Here is a 22,187-nt window from a genome sequence, read left to right as displayed (position 1 = left end):
CATACCATGTACTAAGTGTCACAGAATATGATTCTCAGACTATTCAATCACTGCCCTCGAAGAAGTGATCCCTGTGAGCCATATAGTCTCTCTAGAAAATAGGATATGAAAAGGGAGGGTAATCCACAATTGAAGCCTCTTGTTTACAAGGTAAATTAAATGTCTAGCATCTCCTATGGAAATCAATGCACTCTGTTCCACAATTGCTCTCTAAATTATTATCTACTGAAGCCAAAGTCCTGTCATAACCATCATCAGCATGGTCTTAAAACTGGCCACCACTTTTACCAGTCATTGTGTGTAGCTATCTCATGAATGGACACTTAAGTGAATGTTAATAAAACTCTGCCAGTGACAGACCTTTAAGACATATGAAATTCCATTGGCTCATCAGCATTTGAAGGCCCCTGCACGTACTGATGATCTCCCCCTGGAACTAGTCAGCTCCATAAATATGATTTCATAATCTAGAAGCAATTGTCATTTTCTAGTTATCACTCACTAATATTGACCCCTAAAGAGAAGGCACACACATGTCTGGAATATAAATGTTCACAGCACCTTCTTCGTAATGGTCACTCCAGAATATGCTGCCCCATCAGACTAAATTGGGTCAAACCCGAAGAAAAATATTTCTGCCACAGTTGTATACGATGAATGAAGAAAAAAAAACTGGTTCCTGTGGGGGAAGTCTAAGCTTCAACTTCCGCAGAAACCATACAAAGCCATCACTAGATTGGTTTGAACAGGAATCCAATCAAAATATATTCCGTCTAATTAAAGCAATAAGGTTAAAGATACCTTTTTTAACATGCTGTATTGCAACAAAGTGCTCCAAAACACCAAGGCCCAGTGAAAGCGAAAATGAGTGAATTAATGTGCACAAGTGCTATATAGAAAGCATATGTACAAGTGACTGATATGAATACAATTGTTGTTGAACGGCATTCTGTATCGGAGAGTCAAGTTCCAAATCAAATTGACAGACAGTCCACTTGTATTTTTGTCGGCGTTTTGACTCCATTAAATTACTTATATAATGTTCATCATCAGGACAGAAAAGGATTAAGAGCAAAATGGTTCATCACTACTGACAGAAGACAGCTGAGCGTGCCATTGACAATCGATTGTATAATGGTGCCTTTTTCTGACTGATGAGGATAGCTATTTCCTTATCACCTGGACACATCGATCATTTGACGGTGAGTGGGTATCTATTTAATTTCGCTCTTTGTAAAAACAACTAAACAATTTATTGGTGCGTTCTACTGACATTGGTTAGGATTAGCCCCCAACATCGCAGCATTGCAAACTTGTGCAAGGGATTATCAGAATTGTTGGTGCTTTCAGAAGTCCTTTTCCATCCGGATGATGACCCCTACATAAATAATTTAATGAGGTCGCAATGTTGACAAAAATACTAGTGGACGGGCTTTACATTTTTTGGGAATATGACACTTTGATACAGAGTGGCATTTAACAACAATTGTATCAATCAATATCAGTTACTTGAACATATACTTTCTGTATAGAACTTGAGCATTTAATTCATTCTTTTCACTGCACCGTGGTAACGTGTTAAAAAATATAAATGTAACATTATAGTTTTAAATTAAATGAATAAATTTTGATTGGATTCCTGTTTAAACCAATCTACTGATGGTGTGGCACGGTTACAGCAGAAGTTTAGGCTTGCACTGCCCCCATAGGGACCATTGTTATTTCTTTATTCATTGTCTTGCCCTGATCCCAGGGTTATTGGGCTGCCCCTTTTATTTGAACATACACTTGAATATGTTGGCTATATATCCACATGTTGACTACCCTTTAATATATCACACATATGCATTTATCGAAACTGGAAAACTGGGTTGAAGTCACCCCACAGATACTGCAGCATGGAACTAGCCAAATCAGCAAGGAGGGGTCAGAGACTAATACCAACCTCAGCCCTGCCAAGTATCACGCTTCAGGTGTGATTCTAACGCATTTCAGTGTGGTGGTCCGCTTTGCCGCACTGAAATGCGAAGTCACGCATATTAGGGCTTGTGGTCCCCAGCTGTCAAATGCTGCGGTCGAGCCCTGGCCTGTTTAATTACTAATAATAGTAGCCGGAACCTTGCACAAGTTCATTTGTTAGGCAGACATTACTTATTTCCCTAAAAGTATAGACAGTATCAAGGTGCTGCTAAAAGAGCTTAGAACATCCCTCGAATCAATAGATTCCTCAATGCATCAAGCACAACAAATGCATATTTCCAGATCATCATTGAATCAAACTTCCTTCCAAGTATGCTCATGATAGAAGATTCAAATATATGTGATAAGAGAAGACACAGTCTGGGAACCCTCTGCAGTCTAATAACTGCTCCCCTTGAAAAATGCATCATTTGCTATCCTCAAAGTACAACAGTCTACCACACAATGAATAATCAGCAAGCACAATCACAACATGCATGAGTTAATGGAAATGTGTTAAGCTGCTGGAATCAAGGAATTATTAACTAACTCAGACATGTTTATGCTATTTAATGGCAATGTTTTAAGTCAGGGTCCCATTAAAGCAAACCACAGTAACCTTGTTCCTAGGAAGAATTTTTCAGTGACGGATAGTTCTGGGCAAGATACTACTAAAGGCCCACTCTACTCTTTCCATTTTAGATCTATGAAAGGTAGATGATCAAATGACCACAATGGTTCATGGATATCCTCAACATGCTTTAAGCAGGTTACTCAATATTTTAGACCTCTTAGGGAACTGAGATCCAATACCCAGACAGCATTGAAGCCTATCTGACCATGATGGATGAAAATTAGCCAATAAACACAATTTGATGCTTATAAAAATTAAGGCTACCAAAGACATCTTAACTGTCTATTAGCATTGACCCTGGTACGTGGAATGCCTCTTGAATGCATCTAATCGTTCCTCTTTAAATTAAAGCCTTCAAGTCAGAGTTGGCTAATGTGTCTCAAAATCATCCAGGCCCTGTTGAAGGGCTCAGCAGTTGCAGGTCCAGTAACAGGTGCTATCTACTGTAGATGCAAGGCCTTGAGCCATCTCATCAAGTAAGGTTACAGATCCAGAGGGTACCACATGACACCAATATCCACTGCAGAGTGGGCAATAGATGATATGCCATCATTTGTGGAAATAAAGTAATTGTATAGGAGCATTTTATCATACATAATATTACCAATTAGTCTTAAAAATATGTCATGTATTTTCAATATTCTTAACCTGTAAATGTTTTCCAATTATTTTGAGGTTTAACGGTGATTACTTGCTCACCCAATTAGTTGTGTGCATATGAAAAGTGCTCTTCAATCAGAGCATCTTATCAAGTGAATGTTTTGTATCCGGGACTTGTTAAGTATGCCGGTCTTGAAGATTGTGTATGCGTTGTACTCTTTCCTTATTTTATAGACATTTGCCCTGCAGCTGTTTCAGTGGATGCATGCGGTTGGTTTTCTCTGTATGTCTCTTGCTGAACGTTGCTCCCGAAAATGAGTTTAATTCCTAAATATTTAAGGTTAGGTTGTTAAGTCACATGATAGCAGAACTATATTTACTTGTTTCATCAACTGGAATACAAAGAGCTATTATCTATCATCTGGTCATTCAAAGCCCCATTTTGAGGTCTGGGGTTAGCCAAGACCATCTGATTTTACTAAAATATAAGACGCTTAGAAGGGCTTTTAGTCAGCCCCCCTCCATTTATCAGTTGTTTTGGTGCTCACATTTTTCTTCCATCCTCTAAAGCATTCAGCATGGGACAGTGGGTCATTCCACTTCAGCTATTGGCTAACTCTACTGTGAGTGACGATGTTCTGCACTTTCAGTAGGAGCACATCTGCATGAAACGTAGTTTCCTTCGGTGCTATGGATTAATTTTTGAAACCAAGTAATATTTTTGCGTTTAGGCGTTTTTTTAATATTGAAGACACAGCACCTCCACCAAATTATTTTTTTTACAAAAGTCATGGCAAAACAAAACAAGTATAGACAAAGTCAAAATGATGACAGGTAACACCAAACTAATTGGCTTTGCCAATGCTTAATTATTTTTACTAGAATTCACAGTTTCAACCGTGATATATGAGGGTTCACAATTATCTCAAGAAAACGGTAACATTTTCCTTAACCTTTGAATTTTCTCCAGCTGAAGACTGGAGATCAATTAAAATCAAGGTGCATATTGAAAAGAGAGGCCTTTCATATTTCTGCCTCATTACTCTAGACGCTCAATTAACTACTTGATAATAACAGAGCTCTGCCTCATGATAATTGCTGAAGCAATTATTTAGGCTCTGCTTGTTCATCACAAGACAAACTACTCATGTACATATTCTTTTCTGAGCTCTAGTGAGTGTGGTCTGTGGTTAGTAATGTAAGGCTTCATGATTTTAATGTTCTGTTCTTGCAGAGTCCAGATGTTCACTGTTTCTTCCCATCAGTCACACAGCTGTGCTTCACAATTCGAAATATATGACCAGGTTGGTGTATGTTACTCCACAGAAAGATTTCCCACCATTACTTTTTGATCTTGCTCCTCCAACCTACACCTTCCATCCTCTCGGTCAAAATGATGTATCGCAAATCCAAACTGACATAACACATTGTGTTAAATTTTTATTTGTAAACGGGTTTTTATTTATTTAGCTTTACAAGCTGATTATCAAGTTAAACGGCTCAATCAGAATATAACAAGTGTTTTGAGAGTGCCACTGAGCCCAACTGCAGGGCTGAAACTACTTCACAGTAGCATGTTACTATATATTTAATGTATGTAATGTTGCAAAAAACCTAATTTCATAACAATTCACGAAATATAAATAGTTTGATAAATTAAAAATATACTTAGGCAAGCTTTTCAGTAAAAATGATCCTCTTAGTACTCAACCTCGGCAATTTGCCAGACGGGCAAACTCTCGCATTAATCAACAAAATCCCCAAATGTACAAGCACTACCCTAGCAAACACCAGTCTCAGCCCAATGCGGACAATTAACCTTTCCACAGATGGTCGTGCGAAGGGATATAAATGCCACCTCATACATCCAAGCTAGAGCCATGAACCCACAAAGAGACAGCAAACATCAAAGACAGAATAGATGCACCAACATTAAAGGGTAATCGTAAAGTTTAGTTCTATGTCTTGGAACAGACATTCGCACACATGCATAATTAGACTAAGCCTCTGAGCATCAGACCAACACCCAGAAACGTCTTTTAAGATAATCAATGCAATTACCACGCCTGACTAACATTGCCTAACATTACATACGTTTATTTTAACAAAGTATTCCCTAAATATTAAACACTTCTCCGTCACACAAGTGTGGACTGACCCCTCCTGCCCTATTCGTTTGCTGCTTCGTCTGCTTCAATGAATCTCACACCGGCACTCTTCCACACTTACCTTCACTCGGTTTATTTTGCCAACCCCATTGCTCTGCACACATTAATTTCTCACCCTCTAGACACTGTTAAGTGACTTCTGTTATCAACTTACTTCAGTTCCCCTTCTCAGTCTGTCACCTCTTTCTGCTCTCTCTCTCTCTATATCACCCTGTCTCATCCTCCAACCATCTTTCCATGTCACAATGCCACTTACTCTCAATTCGGTCACTTTCATAGGAATATAGGTCGCTGTTCGTAAAAAAAATAATATAACCAAATCAAATGTGCTAATTTCACGTTCATGCCTCTCTTGTCTCCTTTTTCCCCAGATAGTCTGTTTGATGTCAGATGATCTCATTTCGGCCTGCCTTTAAAGTGTTAAGAAATCTTTGGTGAATGATGTATGACGGCATTTATAGCTCCATTTATATGATGCGTCAAATGTATTGTGTGCTATCACATTGCATCTAGAACTTCATTACCCTTTTGTCAAAGTTACATTTGGTCGTATGTTGACAAATGTACATATAGCTTCTTTCTCAGTTTCTGTTTCAAAAACTCATCTCCGCCCAATGACATCTGCAACTCTAGAAGGGTTAAACTTGATGTTGCCTCATTCATACCCTTCAAAAATCTCCTGCTCAATAGAGGTGTCATGAAGAGTTGTTGGGATAAGCCAGGTATAGGAATATGCCCCTTTTTGCTAGACTTGATTGCCGGTTTAAGGATTCTGCGCACTAGGACACTGTTGTCCAGTGCCCAATGGGTATGCTCGGACCCCTAAAACATGTTGAAATTAGCAATACTCCTAATTGATGTATTTAGCTTACCAATAAGTCCCTAATATATGGTGCATAGTGTACACATGGCGTGTAGTTGTATGTTGCTAGTGAACAGCAGCAGCACCCATTGTGCCACCCATTACAATGACAGTACAAACGTGACTGCAGGCCTACCACAGTAGGCCTCTTTGTGCAGTTGTAAAACTTTAAATGCAAATCAACCCCTTTTGACAAGCCTATACTCTTTTTTTGAAATATTAATGTCACCCCTAAATAGGTTTTAATGCCCATAAGGCAGGATGCATGTAAAGGTTTCATGTTAGACGCCCTACAGGAAAAAGCCCTGCAGACTATTTTCACTGTAGCGGGGCTAGCTGTGGCCTATCTTCTTCTTTCTTCTTCCACTCATGTATAAGCCTCGTCCATGTATGTAAATTTATATTTTTCTATATACAATAAAGAATTTCAGAAATAAAAATAAAAAGAAAACATTGGTACACAATAAAAAAGTAATAATGCTTTGCCTAGGAAACTGCTACAAAGTTAACTCTTGGACTTATTAAAATATGTATTACAAGTCCCATTCACTGGTAAATTTGGATGTGTAATATGTAGTTTGAAAAAGGTATCTTTAGAAAGTCACCTCTTCCCTGCCGAGAGCCTCTAGCAGTCCATTTGGATGAGGATGAAGCTGTCACCCAGGAGCTCAAGAGACCACTTGAGGTGTAAACTGGCTGCCGGAGTTGAGATAAAGGCCTTGGGTGAGGGGAGGTGTTCTGTTCCTCTGGCATAATGACCATCTGGGATGTCCCCAGGAACTTAATTAACATCAGAGTTCTACCTTGTCACAGGTAGATGTAGCTAAGACCTGAGCATGCCCTCTAGTGAACCAGGCAGCAATCCCAGTAGGAGAGGGGCTGCCCCTGATCCATTTGAGGAGGGGTTGCTCATTTGCCTGGTCACACCTCCAGGGTGGGCACCAGAGCTCTGCACATGGGAGGACAGGTTTTGACATGTTGGATGTAGGAAGAGAGGGGCAGTTGGGATTGATTGTAGTAGGGCGCACAGGAACTGCTGAAAACGTGGATAGGATTACCTCTAGGACTGTTTTCACTATTGGTTAGGGAGAGGCTAGGAGTCACTCCCACCCACAGACTAGTGCTAAGCATAAATGTGCCACCCATAGGTACCCTCTTCAGAAAACTATAGGATCTGTGGAAGACAGAAGAAGGACTGCACCTGCTGTTGGGACATATATAGAGAACTGAAAGTCTGGATCTGCTTGCACTTGTACCCAGGAGATAAACATGGACAACCTGTTGAGCTACAGGTATACAAGAAGCTGCTGGAAGCTACTTTCCTTAATAGCACAGCTGATCAGGTCCAACTGGACCTTCCCTGGACATTTCTGATGGATTCTGCTTCAGTAAGTCTTGATCAACATGTGCTGTTCTTGAGGTCATTGGACCCTTGTCTGTGTCAAAGTGCCCCCCATAAAACATCCTGGAAAACCTGGGACTTAGAAACTTTTTGGCTTCAAAGACTTCCAGAGTAGTGGGACAAACCTGTCAACTCAATCCGAGGAAGGTGCTCTGCAGCTGGGCCAAAGAGTCAGGTTGCTCCTGTTGGAACTTTTCCACAGCAGCAACTCCGTTTCAGCATGATGTCATGGAGAGGCTATCCAGCCTTGAGGAGCATAGTTCATCTACAGCTTGCAGCCTTGCCCTGCAGGTGAAATCTAAGCTCCAAAATGTGACTACGCTGAACATAGAAATCTTCACCAAGCCAAGGTGTCAAAAGTATCCGGCCAGTGAGGCACCTCCTGTGGGTCTGCATTTTTAATTTCTCCTGACTGAAATTTTTGTCATTTTGGTGTCATTGTTCTCATTACATTCTTCTCTAAATTGGAGTGGAATTTTTATTGTGTTGTGTTTTCGACCTTTTACTGTTTTCGTACTTTTAAATGCTTTATACATTATCTTTATCTAAGCCCGTCTGCCCTGTGCCAAAGCTATCAGGGATTGAACGCAGGTTTAAATTACGAACATCTTTACTGACCTAAAAAGAACAGTGATATTATTACTCGTGGTGGACTACCATCAATCCTAAATATTAATCCACTTTCTTACACCAGACCTCTATTCCTCGGATTTCGATTTTGTCAGGAATGTGGATTTGACATGATTCTGCGCTATGTAGTGCTGGTTCCCTCATTGGATACAATCCCGGCACAGTCTTTGCTCATCAGTACATCCCTCACTCTTGGTGAAACCCAGGCACACTCAAGCATGCAGTGATGATCCCAATACTGAAAGAGTCCACTACAGATCCAGAGCTTCTTGCTAATGGATTTATTATTTTGGATTGTTAGTGTTTTTCCAAAAGCTTGTAACTATGAACACTGAACAGTTCTCTTCACTACTTGTAACACATGGCCCCCTGAATGAATATCAGTCCAGGGTCTTCTTCAATGCAACAAAGGCCCTCTTATAAAAATCACTGAAGAGCTTTTCATGGGCTGAGAGAATGGCCTCCCATGTGGTCTAATACAACCTGACATAATTCTGATGCTTAATAACATGCTCCAGAACTTACTTCTTGGCTACCTCTACAAATCAATACCCCTTCATGGCACCAATTTATAACCGTTTCTATCTTTTCTTTCTGACTGCACACACTAATTGAAACTAAGACCATTTGTGTCTTAGTTGGCACCTACTCAGGGAGCAGCCCTATTACCAAACCTCCTCAAGATTCCTTCTGATTTTATGTGTCCTCATTCTGCAGACCATGGCATTCACGTGCATATCTAGCTCACAGTACATTATGAGATGGGGCATCATTTGTATTGAATTGTACTGTACTTTACTGCGGCATTCATATATTGCTTCATACTTCTAACGGGTTCACAAAGATCACTAATTTACCTCAGGTTCCAGGAGTGCACTTTTGGAGTGTTTGATTGAAAAGAATTGTGGTTGTAGTTTAACCTATATGGGAAGTGTTGAGTGAGATGCAGGAGTTTTGGAGAGGTTTTCAATATTTTGCTATACATGGTGTGACTACGTTGTGGCTCTTAGCTGAGAAGTGAAACGAAAAGTGTGATATTAGATGCCGGTGCGTTTAGGTACCATCTTTACTGTTGTTTGTTTCATAGAGTAGTAATAACCCTAGATTTTGATCAGGGGGTCCACAAGTTACATGCTCTATGTGTTTCCCCAGGAGCTGCAGGGGCCCTATAACTGCTATGATGTCAGGAAGAAGAATAGAGATCCATCCACCCAGGAGTGACGAAGTCCAGCTCTTGAAAACATTGTTAGTCAAACACAGAATACTATGTGCAGCCCATTCATGAGCAATAAAGCTAAACCCCTGGATGAAATGTGTGGATTGCCTCATCTGCATTCAGCGTTGAATAATTCATAATTGCCTCTACCTTGATTATTGCAAGATGTAAATTTTACACAATACTTTAGCATCATTGGTCCACCTTTGAGCATGACTCCATATCCTGGGTACATTCCACAACATCAAGCTCCATCTTTGATACCTGGCCGTGACCTTTGTTTCGGACTTAGGTACCGTAGGACCAGTTGTCCCTATCTGACTTGCTCCTCGACCTACTTTGAAGGTTATCACCTTGGCTTTCAGTAGTCTAACCATGACTCGGTTGCTGTTAAAGAATCCGCACCAGGATGTCTTATCATTCACCCCTAACATTTCAATGGATCCAAAATCATGTCAGATGCATGAATGGCACAAAATATCACATCACCACCTTAGACCTAGCTCTGTTCATGCATACAAATGGCACATCCACTTCAAGAGGCTTTGGGTCACTCACTAAGAATTCTCGGTGTCTTCACTCAGGCAGGCACCTTGTGGATGATACCCAGTCCTACCAGCTGACCAATCGTCTATTAACTTCCCAAGATCTGCTGTCACCTGGAAACCTAAAGATAATGTTTTGCGATGGATGCCTTCATTACCAAGGCCTCTCTTTATGAAATTCTCTAACCCACTATCTCCGTCTTGAACTACAGTAAGGGCAAAAACAGCATTGAAAACCACATCTCTACGCTTTACCTGCAGACCGTCTTAAAAAGCAGCAAAAGTGACTTATTTGTACTCACAATACTGTATAACCGTATGCTACTGCTTTGGATTGATTGCATGGCGTTAATTAACCAACGGATGTACACTAAAGTGTAACAATAGAATCTTCTACCATAATAAAATGATTTTAATAAAATTATAGATTTTTCATTTTTGTGCCATATAGACATTATAAAGTTTGATCTTTGTGAATAACAGGATAGATCATAGCAAGCACATCAAATGCTATTAATAAGCCAGAGAGCGGCATTTCCCAGACTGCTTGTTTGTAATTCGTATGATTTTGCCTAAGAATTAAGCATGCGCTTGGCGTGCTCACTGGTCCTTGGAGGGTTGTAGTATTCATGTATTTGCCTCATCAAACATCTGCAACACATAGTCTGGGAATACTCAACGAGAGAATGAATCAGTATCAACACAACTGCGCCAAATCTGTCACTTTAAACTCTGTGGTTGCAAAGTAAACGCACGAGACCTCCTCCCCCAGACCCCCCTCCCTCCCCTTGCTAGTTACCCAGCATCAATAATCAGAGAGATGCACATTACGGAGAAAATACTACGCGAAACCCAAAGTGTGCCTTGGCATAACTGTAAGGGCGGCGCCCATCTGTTTGCCCATGCTAGCCATGCATTCCCGATGCACCAGTCACTGGCATGTAAAGTCTCCTTTCCGTACTTGCCCGGTGGAGTGGAGATTTCTGATTAGCTTGCTCAGCCGGAAGTTTGCATTTGGTATCTATCCGAACTTGAAGTTCATTCTTTATCATGACTGCCAGGCCTGTGTATTGCCTGTGTTTCAGTTGCATCGCATGACCCCCACTGCACATTTATTTGTATTGGAGAATCTATAAATGAGAGTCCTGTGCAGCTAATGCAAACTGGGGATTCTGTCCCCCTGCGATTCACAGATTAATAAACAAATTGCAGGCTTCAAATAGGGATGATGTAGATGTTCTTTAACACTACCTTTCAGGTTTTGGGCAACTGCAGAGAGGGAAAATATGTTTTGAATGACCGTAGTCTTATTAGAACCATCATTTATAATATGTCCTACCAGAGGAGAATCATTCCAAGATGTGTGCTGTCGCTGGAGGGGGTCGGCTGCACAGCACACTCCCATTAGTTACCCTGTGTTATACAGATGAGTGCACTTGTGCTTATCAGTTGTTTAGACGGATGCTTTTATACAATGCTCATGGGCTAGATCTTCTGGAAACAAAGAAACACGTTCCCACAGAACACGTTTTCCGTGTAAACCCTGACACTTCCGCTTCAGTTATTTTTGTAAGAACTTGCCCTCTTTAGAAAGTGCTACTGACCTACTCTGCTTCCTTCCTGACTGCTGTTTATATACTTCCGCTCGTGCTCAAGGACAAGCTTTTTAAACATGGCTGTTAAGGGCTGCTTGCTGGGAAACAGTTGGAACACCGCCGCCTCAGCCACGCGTATTCCGAGATCGCAAGCGTAACCACGCTTGCCTTAACCACGCGTATGCCTTAGCGAGAGGTTGAAGGGGGTCGGGCTAGTGTATGTTAAGGGACAGGGTTTTAGGCCTCGGGGAGGGGAATGGGGAGTCAAAGTCGTTTTTAGGGCTTAGGGTAGATATCGTGTCCAGGACATGGGCACTAGGACCCTGGGACAGCGCAAGGGCGAGGGGACACCGGACACCACACCCGGTCAGGGGGTGGAGAGGAACGGCACTCTGATGCTAGACCTCGAGGCAGGAGGTCATGATCCAAGCATGATGTAAACCTTCAAAAAAAAGAATACCTGTAAGATGCACATTGTGTCCTGTGTGAGTTCCTGGGTGGCAGGACATGACAACTGGCGATGAAGAGTGGGATGCGGTATCCAGCGCAAGAAGAGGTAGAGGCGAGGCATCATCAGGAGGCCAGCAGCGACGTGGAAAAGATCGTGATTTTAAACAAGGAGCCCACCCTGGATCACAGTGCAGCGAAGAAGAAGAAGGAAGTGCTGAAAGAAGACGTGCAGCGACGTGGGAGCCCACCCCAAGCGCTGCAGAAAGAAGACCAAGTGAAGCGGTAAGCACCGAGGCAAAGCGCGAAGACTTGAAAGAATCGGCGCGAGCTCTCGCGAGAGTCTCGGCGGCCATCTTAGAAACAGGCGTGAGAGCCAATAGGAACAGAGAACAGACGGGCGGCCATTTTAAAGCCAGGCAGAGTCCCGATTGGATGGGAAACAACGCGAGAACAACGGCGGCCATTTGTAAGTCAGGCGCGGGAGCCAATAGGAAGCGAGGAACAGCGCAGCGGCCATTTTGAGGCCAGGCAAAGCGCGAGAAAGGACAAAAAGTGCAAAAGAAGTGACAAAAAAGGGTGATTTAAAGAAAATTAAAGGAAAATAAGGAACAGTAGTAACTTAAAGGGACAAAAGAAGTGGAAAAGAAAGAACACAAGAACAACAAGTGGTGATAAAAGAAAAGTGCAAAAGAAGTGTCAAAAAGGGTAATTTAAAGTGAAGTTAAAGGGAAATAGGTCACAGAAGTGACCTAAAAGGACAAAAAAAAGGAAGAAAATAAGGATCAGGGCCTCGGAGCAAGAGGTCGGGGATAACGCAGGCCAGCGAATGCATGCAAGTATATAATAAAGATCAAGTGCCAGAGAAGGCGTATGTAAAAAAAAAAAAAAAAAGAGAAATAAAGAGAAAAGGAGAAGACAAAGAAATAATACAAGTGCATACCAGGAAAAAGAAGGATAAATAAAAGGCAAAAGAGCAATAAGGCAAAGGAAGATGATGGTGCAATAAGAAAAGAGAGTACCAGAGAATAACAAAAGGACAAATAGAGAAAGAGAAAGAAGGAAAGAATATATACATATATAAGAAAGAAGAACAAGAGAGTGGAAGAAGCCAGAGAAGGCTAAATAAAAGACAGAAAAAGAGACACAACAAGGAAAAGAAAAGAAAAGAAAAGGAAAGAAAGCAGAACAACAAAGAGAAAGAAAAGGACAAAGATTGCACAAGGACAAAGAAAGAGCAAAGGAGAAGTTACAAGGCAGTAAAGAAAAGAAGAAAGAAGAAAGAGGAGTAAAATAACGAAGAGGAGTAAAATAACGAGGAAAGAAGGGACCAAAGAAAAAAGGAAAAAGGACAAGGAGAGCCTAGAAAAGGCTAAAAGTACAAGGAGAATAACAGAAGAAGAAGAAGAAAAAAAGGACACAAAAGGGACACAAGAGAAAAGGACAAGGAGAGCCTAGAAAAGGCTAAAAGGACAAGGAGAGCCTAGAAAAGGCTAAAAGGACAAGGAGAATAACAGAAGAAGAAGAAGAAAAAAAGGACACAAAAGGGACACAAGAGAAAAGGACAAGGAGAGCCTAGAAAAGGCTAAAAGGACAAGGAGAGCCTAGAAAAGGCTAAAAGGACAAGGAGAATAACAGAAGAAGAAGAAGAAAAAAGGACACAAAAGGGACACAAGAGAAAAGGACAAGGAGAGCCTAGAAAAGGCTAAAAGAAAAGGAGAATAACAGAAGAAGAAGAAGAAAAAAAGGACACAAAAGGGACACAAGAGAAAAGGACAAGGAGAGCCTAGAAAAGGCTAAAAGGACAAGGAGAGCCTAGAAAAAAAGGGGTAAAAAGGAGCGACACGAAAAGACATACCGCAGGAGAAAGAGCAGCAAAAAAGAAAGTACAAAGACATGCAATGAGCAGAGCGGACAAGCGACACAAAGGAAATAAAGGCAAGAGGCACCTCAGGGCCAGGACCAAAGGTGTTGAGTATAGGGCCAGGATCAAAGGTGTTGAATATAGATGATAAGACAACAAGTTTTCCAAAGAGTCACTGGCGGTGACGAAAGTGAAAGGATAGATGATAACGGCTGCCCACGAACAACAACGAATAACAAGAAACAGATATAATTCCAAGGACAAAGAAGGCGGAGGAAGAAGAAATGGCAGCGACAACGGCAGCCACATGGACGGTGGAAGATAGAGGATAAGGAAGCGATGGAGACACTAGATTCATGAAGAAATGTAGAATGACAAGTACTCTCTCTCTCTCTCTCTCTCTCTCTCTCTCTCTCTCTCCCTCTCTCGCTTTCTTTCTTTCTTTCTTTCTTTCTTTCTTTCTTTCTTTCTTTCTTTCTTTCTTTCTTTCTTCGTTTGTTTTGCAACAAGGGGGGAGATATCGTGTCCAGGACATGGGCACTGAGACTCTGGGACAGCGCAAGGGCGAGGGGACACCGGACACCACATCCGGTCAGGGGGTGGAGAGGAACGGCACTCTGATGCTAGACCTCGAGGCAGGAGGTCATGATCCAAGCATGATGTAAACCATCAAATAAAAGAATACCTGTAAGATGCACATCGTGTCCTGTGTGAGTTCCTGGGTGGCAGGACATGACAGTACAGCGGGGTAGTTTTCATGGCTCAGGGAGATTGGGTGGCCGGGTAGTTTCTTAAAATAGGAGTTTGGGTTTTAGGCCTAGGGCAGTGTAAGGGGTTGGGGTAGGTTTAGGGACAGTGCAGGTGGGGGGGGAAGGGGAGAGAGTGTAGTTTAGGGAAGGAGGAGGGGATTGCGACCTTAGCCAGGCATGACCCTTTACCACGCATGCCTTTACCACGAAAATACGTGGTAAAGGCATGCGTGGAAAAGGAAAACGTCGTTAATATGCATTCATGGTTTAGGCCGCGTGGTAGAGCCACGTGTGGTTTAGCCATGAATGCTTCTATCATACAACCCTGCTTGCAAGCAGTCACTGGCTGTGATAAAGGGGTGGCTCATCAATTTTACTAGTCAGGACAACCTTTATCTGCAATTTAGAGGCCTTGGATCACCTCAAGTCATCTGTTTGGTGATGTGCCCTTGCGCAGGGGTCAGTGGTGTCATTTGTATAGTTACAGTCCGGAACTCAGGGGCAAGACCAACCCTCTCCACAAAGGGGACAGAAGACATGCTCAGCAAGTACTAACATGGCTACTAATGGACGACCATTGCAAATTAAGAACAGGCTGCCTACATTCAAAGATTTGCATACAAACACTCCGCTATACCTATTGTCAAACTTAAACATCAGTGAACAAAGACAATATAGCAAAAAAAGAAACGCCATGCTAGGAACCCCATTATTTCTGCAAACAAACAAATTCTATGTGGTGTTCGCCTTGTTCAGCACAAAGAAAATGGAATAGCTTATTTACAAAACTCAGATAATTCCCACCTTATTCTAATCTAAATAACAGGTTGAAACACATGCGTACTGAAGAAACACTGTGGGCCTACACACCACTGAAGATGGAGGTCTAGAGGCCAAGCGAGGAAGCTGAAACATAAGCCCAATGACACCTACAGTAAGAATCATCTGAGTCCATGCACTAAACAAGGCAATGCCAGCATCTATGTAGCTTTTGAAATTATCACAAGCAACAAATCATCTTTATGTCATAACAAAACATAATATACCGCTCTCTTTAATAATATTGCCCATCCAGAGAGGATATACATAAAATAGTTGGTTAAGAAAGTTAAAGCAGAATAGCCTAACAGATTAGCACCTCTCTGCTGGAATGGGTGAACACACCAGTCAACTTAGTAATTTCTGTGTGCCACAACCTGTCTTGCACTGACACACTGGACACTCAACTGTTCATGACCAATAACAAAAATACTTTCAATCTTGTTTCTATTGCTCCTGATGTAGAAATTATGTTGAAAACTATCTTAATTGAAGCCTCCTTGTGAACCTAAAGAAACAAAACTACCATACTCTCACAATTAGAATTGTAAATAGAACAAATTCAACTATCCAAGAAACGAAATGTTTATTGCCAACTGTAATTTCTTTACACTCAAAGCACTCTATTACCAGTCTCTGAATGACTAGAAGGACCTTCAGCTGGAGTTAAGCTGACTCACTTTCTCCCCCTTATAACGGAGGAAGTGAATGAGATGTTTACACTCTGCATATCAGGATCCCTGGAAGATCCTTGTCTGCCTCACATCCTGCAGACTATAGCCGACAATATTGCTCCAGTGTATCAGGAGTTGTTTACCTGTTCCCTTAACTCAGGTGTAATACCGGATTCCTGGAAAAGGGTGAATGTGGTCTCCCTTCTTAAGAAGGCTAACGCGGATCCAGGAGTACCAGCAAACTTCAGACCTGTCTCTTTATTGCAAGCTGCAGCAAAGGTTCTGGAAAAGATGGTGAATCGACAACTCACCACCTTTCTCACTCACAATAGTCTCTTCCACCCATCCCAATCCAGCTTCAGAGCCCGTCATAGTACCAAATGATGTTCCTTGAAGTTTCAGAATCCATTAAACTCAGTCTGGATTCCGGCCTAACTCTAGCTCCAGTGCTGTTGGACCTATCAGCAGCTTTCGATACGATTGACCCCAGCATTCTATTACAAAGTTTAGAACATCTAGCAGTATCGGGACCAGCTCTTGGCTGGCTGAGCTCTTTCTTAGGGAACCGAGAACAGGTTGCCTGGATGTACCCCTGCTCTTCCAGAGCCAAATCCCAGAAATGGGGTGTTCCACAGGGCTCTTCCTTGAGCCCCACCCTTTTCAATGTGTATATGAGTCCACTGGCCAACTGGTTGCATGTTTTGATATGTAGATCATATGAGGATGATACAAAGCTCTTGCTCTCCTATTAGGGGATTCAGTAAATGCTAAAGAATCATTTGCTCTCTGTATGAAAACACTGTTAATTTGGCTTCAGTCGAACAAATTACAGTGCAACGCAGCCAAAACAGAGATCCTTTTGTTTGGGTTAAACCTTTCTTTTGGGTCGACTGGTGCTTGGCCCAGTGATATCACGCCTCCACCTCCACCCATGGCAGTGGCCAGAAACCTGAGCGTAATGTTTGACTACCAACTTTCTTTCAAGGCCAAGGTTTTGGATGTGGTTAGATCTTGTCTCTGGATCCTCACGAAGACTGTTAGGATCTAGTGGCACTGGCCAGCTAACCATCTGCCACTTCCATAAACATTGGAGATGGGGACCTCCTGTACGGTCAGAGCAGTGAGTATGTGGAACCAGTTGCCTGCTCTTGTGAGATTAATAACCAAGGAAGGGCACTTCAAGAAGGCCCTACAGGCATATCTTTTTAAGCTTTAGCACTGGTACACTTGTGGGGGTTTGACTCTTTCCTCGTGTTGCTCTATGCTGAGTTCCAAGACACTTTCCGAGTAGCTGTGCGCTATATAAAAGTAATTCATTAATTCATTAATTCTAAGGTCATGGTCTGCACTATAGAAAATGAAACATAAATTAATGATACCTCATGATGGAAATCTCAGGAGGATCCCTCAAAATATGTTACCTATCACTATCAGGAGTCTTCATTTTGTCAATTTTCTCAATAGCACAATATCCTCCATTCAAACGTATGACAAATTACACAGCTGACTTTAGGAAAACCTCTATGGAATCAAACTGTGAAAACCTCCTTTGGTCCATGGTACCGTTCCGCTGACAAGTTTAAAATAGTTAAAAATGGCATTTGCAGTTGAGTTATACAAATGCAAATACAGCTTACTTTTCTAATTTTTATCACAATTTGCATAAATATGTTTAGAATATTTGACCCACAAAGATCTAAATAGAATGCAGTTTGGTGAGCCTAACCACACAATGAAATAAGGGAAAGGAGGGACCCTTGTTTGTACTAAGAGGAACTTCAATATGTTCAAGAGTTATATGAGAAATAGCTCTCATCATATTGCACGCAAAAGGATTACTTTCAACCAATGCTTCATTCAGTGTACCCAGAAGGACGAGATGTTAAGTCAACGACAGGAATTCAAGCGGTCTATCATTCCAGTTAAGGGAGAGGCAGGGGCGTAGCTTGGCCAACAATATTAGGGGTTGTGTGTCTGAGGATTCCCAACAAGCAATGTTATGTGCCCAGCTAAAAGGTAGAGGGTAGACAAGGACAGACAGGAGGGAAGTAAGGAACATAAGCTGGGATGCTTGACAATAGAAAGGCTTCTGTACATTACTGCATAAACTCTGTTCAAAAGTAGTTTGAGAAATGCTTGTGAACTCTTTCGTATGTGGATACAATTGTTTTATTGAGTTAGACGTTTGCCATTAAAAAAATTATTATGCATTTCACAAACCACTTCTGAACAGGATGTAAAAAATACAATAAGTCATTTCTGTAGTGGTGGGAGACACAAGACTTAGGGCCTGATTACAATCTTGGCATATAGGGTTACTCTGTCACAAACGTGACTGATATCCTGTCCACTGGATTACAATTCCATTATATCCTATGGAACTTGTAATATGGTGGACGGGATATCCGATACATTTGTGACGCAGTATCCCATCTGCCAAGATCGTAATCAGGCCCTTATTGTAACAAGCTACTACTACTTCAAGGACTGACTAGGACAGCTGACTTGGATTGTCTCTGAAACAGCAATATGGGCAAGTCCTTTGCTGTTCGTGTTATGCCTTTTCTCAGTATATTTGGGGCCCGACGCCCAACATGCAACTTTAAATCCTACATGACTTGTCTGCTCTTCTAGCGCATCCCACACGGCATTCTGTCCTTGACAGCACTGGCATGTTCTCAGCATGGCCCACTACAGCCAGACAGTAAAGTGAAGGAATAACTTGAACAGTTGGGTCGGGCTCCGAATGGCAAATATACGTGGGATTTGTTACACCCCAAACCCCCCGCTGAAGATACGCCCGGAGAAATATTCCAGAAGAGGTCTTCTGAAGGAAATTAGTAATGATGTATGGTATGGGATCTTTGCAATGCCTGCTTTGCCAATGGTAATTACATTGAAACAGAGCCACCGGTCCAATGCAAAGCTCAACACAGGGGCATTCCAATGTAACTCTAGAGAGTGATGGTCACTGTTTCAAGTGTATTAAGAGTATTTGTAAAGTTCTCAGTGCACAGGTGGTGTCCTGACACACAACGCCAATTGAAACTCTATTGTGGATGATCTGGAGAGTCATCCAGATTCCACCTTGCACTCAAATTAGCAGCTGGATGAAATTTCATTACAAAAATACTGCTGATCTGCCTCGTGTAAGGGAAGAATAATGCTTTAAAGATAATTAGGAGTCCATTTCTGCAAGCTAGATTCTAAATGAGGAAACAATTAATGACTTCAAAGTACATTTATGTTGTTCTTTGTCTAATGAGCCACTCGTCATGTTAGCTCTCACGATTAGTTCTAAGCTATTTGCGTTTTTGTTTATTTACTGGTACCTTTTGTGTGCTGAGATGTTAAAGCATTGGCAGAGAATCACACATATGGAATGGTATAAACCAATCAGAGCCATTAAACAGCTTGTTGAAAATCTAAGGATAAAATTTAGGTCTCGATTACAATGTTGGGCGGCGGTCCCAACACCACAATTATGATGCAACCGCACATGGTCCGATCACATACTCCCATTTAACTATGGGAGCTTGTGTTATGGCAATAAACCGGACGTAACCCAATCTCCATTAGAGAAATGGGAGATTGTGTTAATCCCTGCAACCCATGGTAGGCACCTAAAGGTGCCTGCCACAAGATGCAGGGATCAATAAGGGGGCAACATTGGGGCCCCCTTTGCCCCCAAATGCAGGACATAAACACAAGGGGGCCTGTCAGGGGCCCCCAAACATGCTTTCCGACAGACTTTCCATGTCGGAAAGCCAGGCATGGAAAGCCTGTCAGAAATCGTGCATTGTAATCCAGGCGGCATAAAACACCGTCCATATGGATTCTAGGCCGGCTTCCAAATGGCCTACCAGCTCCTTCAGCCCATTGGAATCCAGCCAGAATAACCAGGTGGTTTCAATTCCAACCGACTGTTTTGTAATCAGCAGGTCGAAATTGAAACCGACGATCTCAGTCGGAAAGCCTCCGACCTAAGGTCGGAGGCTTTCCAACCGTGATCGGAATAGATCCCCAAGTTTACAATGCTTTAGGAAAAAAGTGCCATCTCTACTGATGCATCAGCAGAACGTGCAGTCTAGAATGAGCTCTGAAGAGCAGAAAGCAGCAGCACATTACAATAGCCACTCTCACTTCAGTTCATGTAATTCATACTTAAAAATATTTGCTGTCATTCTTAAAGAAATTTACAACTTTGCCTGGGTGTAGATCTACTAATTTCAGGAATGCACAGACCTTTCACAGGTTACACCTGCAAGGATTCATCAGTTTCAGCTTTACAAGCATAATCCTTGAAATAACTGGTGAACTCCGATTTCCCATGTGAGGATGTACGCAACCGAGAATTAGAGCAATTGCTAATAAATGAGTAAATAAAGACATTTCTATAGCGATCACCTACTACGAGTGTCTCGGTGCTAAGGCAAAAGGTCAAAGATGAACATCAACCACTCTAGTTTAAACAAGTGATTTTTCAGTTGCTTTCAAAATATATTTTTATCTGGAATACATCTGAGTGGGAGACGGAGCTCGTTCCAGTACTTAGCTGCCAAGACCGCAGGCGCAACTCCCCAACCTCTTCCACTTGGCGTAAGTGTTAGAAATTGATGTTTCTGGTTTGCAGAGGATACCATCTGTCCAAGCAGGAGCCACACTTCTAGTCAGGGTAAGTCAGATACACAACCTAAATTAACCTGTGCTCACTTTCTTGTAGCTTGGTACAGAGCAGTCGGGCTTAACTTAAGAGGCAATGTGAAAAGTGTTTGTGGACACTTTAAATTACACTAACACTGTGAAAACACAACAAAAAGACACCACACCAGTTTAGAACAATAGGGAATATTTATCTGAGTAAAACAAGACTGAAACGAAAAAATTCCAATAAGTAGAAGCCAGCATATGAATTTTTTAAGGTTACATCGAAAAACAATGTGTAGAAGTCAGTAGCACTAAAAGGTTACTAAATGTTGCATTAAACCAGGGTGAATTCAGAGTTCAGGCTGAGCGCGATGGAGGGAAGGCTGGTTAGAGAACTAAGATAGGTCTTGTTAAACAAATACCTGGGCTGGAGCAAGTGTTGACGTCGAGAGCCAGATGTGTCATTGTCAATCCGTGAAAAGTGGTTCCTGTGTCATCGTCGAGCTCTTTTGAGCTGCAAATGCAGTGTCATTGTCGAGCAGATCCGGTGGTAGGATCGCTGTCATCATCGAGCCGCTTTGTCAGAAGAAATGCTGTTGTTGAGCAGTTGCTGCGTTGGTAATGAAAATCTGCAAAAAAAACACTTCTGACACCCTACGACTAGAGTTGGCACCTCAGGCAAGAGAGGGTTCACAGTTGGCAGAGTACAGCAGCTTAAGCAGAATTGAGTGAAGTCTGTGATGACCCTGATACTTCAAAAAAGGAAGCAAGTCAGCAAGCCCTTGAAGAACCTGGGTGAAAGGATTTGGAGAGCAGGTCTAGGCTGTCTCCTTCCCAGGCAAGAAGCAGCAGGCGGCAGGCCAACACAGCAAAGCAAGTAGCAAAGTGACTGTTCCTCCTGCAGCACAATAATCAGCAGGCCAACACAGAAAGGCAGTTAGCAAAGTGACAGTCCCTCCTCCTTCGTCCTTTTAAGAATTTCCTTATTTTTAGCAGAGTTATGATTTTGTCACACCAGGGGTCCAATACTTATACCCAAACTTGCCGTAGAAGTGGGGAAGACATCAGAGAGGTCTTTAATAAATCAATAAATCATGCATTTGTAGAGTGCAACTACTTACCTGAAAGGGTCTCAAGGCTCTGTGGACGAATGCAGCTCCAGGATGTTAAGGTGCTTCGTCGAAAAGCCAGGTCTTGAGGCCCTTCAGGAACTTGCTGAGTGAAGGAATCTGTCAGAGTGGGAGGGTGTTCCATGCCTTGACCGCGAGGAGGTAGAAGGAGTGTCCTCCTGTTCTGATCTTCCCGATGCAGGAAACAGTCGCAAGGGAGAACTGGGCTGACCAAATGGATATGTGGGGTGCGTGGAATGAGAGGCG

The 22,187-nt window shown here is 42.1% G+C and overlaps 1 protein-coding gene across 5 annotated transcripts in view; it reads right to left on the bottom strand.

The window, feature by feature from the left end:
- The window catches only part of SFMBT2 (Scm like with four mbt domains 2), a 1,092,424-nt gene that overhangs the window by 899,778 nt on the left and 170,459 nt on the right, over positions 1-22,187 (bottom strand). Inside the window, exon 1 of one of the 5 annotated variants that reach the window (XM_078677103.1) lies at positions 21,234-21,360. The exons of the other annotated variants lie outside the window; for them this stretch is intronic. The gene's annotated coding sequence lies outside the window, so the exon portion shown is untranslated. Of the gene's footprint in view, positions 1-21,233; positions 21,361-22,187 lie in introns of those variants that run through there. 5 annotated transcript variants of the gene reach the window in all.

This window comes from Lissotriton helveticus, chromosome 1_1, assembly GCF_964261635.1.
Source record: "Lissotriton helveticus chromosome 1_1, aLisHel1.1, whole genome shotgun sequence".
Lineage (NCBI taxonomy): Eukaryota > Metazoa > Chordata > Amphibia > Caudata > Salamandridae > Lissotriton > Lissotriton helveticus.
This window is presented reverse-complemented; position numbering and strand designations above follow the sequence as displayed.